Consider the following 2,017-nt stretch of genomic DNA (forward strand, 5'->3'; position numbering starts at 1 on the left):
CAAGCACACTAAATACTCAGAACGTAGGCGAATACAAATCTCAATACACAGGCACCACCAGTTCTTCACTCACTCACTCACTCACACACACACACACACACACACACACACACATACACTGACAATTTTATCTGCTCACTCGCAGGCCGCATGGTTTGGCAACCAACAAGGGGGGGAAATATCCACTCACCCTACCACCCAAAACCCCCAAATGCTCTCTACCCATTCCCCCAGCAAAAGAAGCCATAGAACCAACTCTATCCCAGGAACAGTGAGGGGAACACAGGAGGGTTGCAGCCCCACGTAGCAGTGCCTCTTCCTGGGGGAGTTCATTACCCAAGCGGGGCGCTCCCTCCGGCAACTAGCCAGCAGCACGGAGGTAAAGCAAGCCCTCAGTCTGCCCCAAGCCCCCACACACACTGTTCAGTATTCATTCCAATCTAGCTGCTCTAATTGGAATTGAAATTAGAGAAAAAGGTCAGAATATTGACATTTTTTTAAATTGGCTCCATGGAAAACAGTAAGAGATGACATACGATGACTTGATGAGTTAATAGTAGTAGTAGTAGTAGCAGTAGTAGTAGTAGTAGTGCATTCAGGACGTATATTTGTAGGCCGACCCAGAATTTTTGTGTCGCAAAAATCGACAAAGAGCCATGGGATTTTTCCATTGGATTTCGTAGAATTGCAGAAAACAAGTTTTGTGGCAAACTTACGTTTTATGATTTTAAAAGCATAAATGCAATTGGCAGAGGTACAAAGCTAACGTTATAAGGCTATAAAGTGACAATTTGGTCATATGACTTCACATCACCACTGCTAAGCTGAAGGTGGATTTTTAGGACCCCACCACTTTATTGCAGCGACCCAGGCTGGCAATCACAAGCGCACAAGTTTCCCTCCCCCTCTTCTTTCCCTCTCCATCTTTCCTTCTCTTCATTGTTGTTGTTTGTGTTGTTTTCGTTGTTTATTTGAGTGCTTGCTCCCCAGCAGGCCTCGCTCCTGACTTATTTAGCAGTGTGTTTTCTATCGTATTTGAAAAATGAAGAGCAGATTGGTTAATATTTCAGGGCATCCCACTTGCACGGGTGAGAGAGAGAGAGAGAGGGAGAGACAAAGACGGAGGGAGAGACAGACCGGAGGAGAGGAAAGGAGGGAATACGAGGGAGGAATTCTCTTGTTCCTTAACCCCAATTCTCGCATTCATGCTGGGAGCAGCAGCACGCATGAACACACACGCACACATGCATTCCCTCAGATAACACACTTTGGAAAATACATACAAAATGTTCGCTAACAAATACTGTACAGATAGTGTTCACACACATGCCTGCAACCATGTATACTGAAAATAAATATACATAAAAAAACGAGCTTTCTGGTATGAACAAACCGTGTTGGCCATATTCCTCAATCCAAGCAACTATTGGTATCATCATATATCCTGGTTTGGCATTAGTCATCATATCATATATCAATGTAAATAGACAAAACAATAAATACTTCATCATGACATAAAATTTCTATGTCGCTGCTTACTACTAAACTGCTTCTCGTCTCACAGCAGTGCCCCCACATGTCTTATTGATACACACATGCCAAACTAACTCGAGAAATATGCAAGCACATGATCATTTACCAACAAAAAAAACACACACAAACACTCGACAATAGCCCTCCCCTGTGACTTCCCATAGTGCAGTGAATTCCAATCAGGCAGTAAGCAGGACAGCTATTCCTAGGGACAAAGGACAGGGAGAGGAGTGAGGAGGGGTGGAAGGAGAGATGGAGAGGAGAGGGGGGAAGGGAGGGGGGGAAACAAAGGGTTCTAGTAGCACCCAGGGGAGAAGGCCCAGAGCAGCTGACGTCAGAGTGTGTGTGTGTGTGTGTGTGTGTGTGTGTGTGTGTGTGTGTGTGTGTGTGTGTGTGTGTGTGTGTGTGTGTGTGTGTGTGTGTGTGTGTGTGTGTGTGTGCGTGGGAGCGCGCGCATGTTTCCAAACTGTCACCTGCTGAGGCG

Source organism: Notothenia coriiceps, unplaced genomic scaffold (assembly GCF_000735185.1).
Source record: "Notothenia coriiceps isolate Sejong01 unplaced genomic scaffold, NC01 NC01_scaffold00029181, whole genome shotgun sequence".
Classification (NCBI taxonomy): Eukaryota; Metazoa; Chordata; class Actinopteri; order Perciformes; family Nototheniidae; genus Notothenia; species Notothenia coriiceps.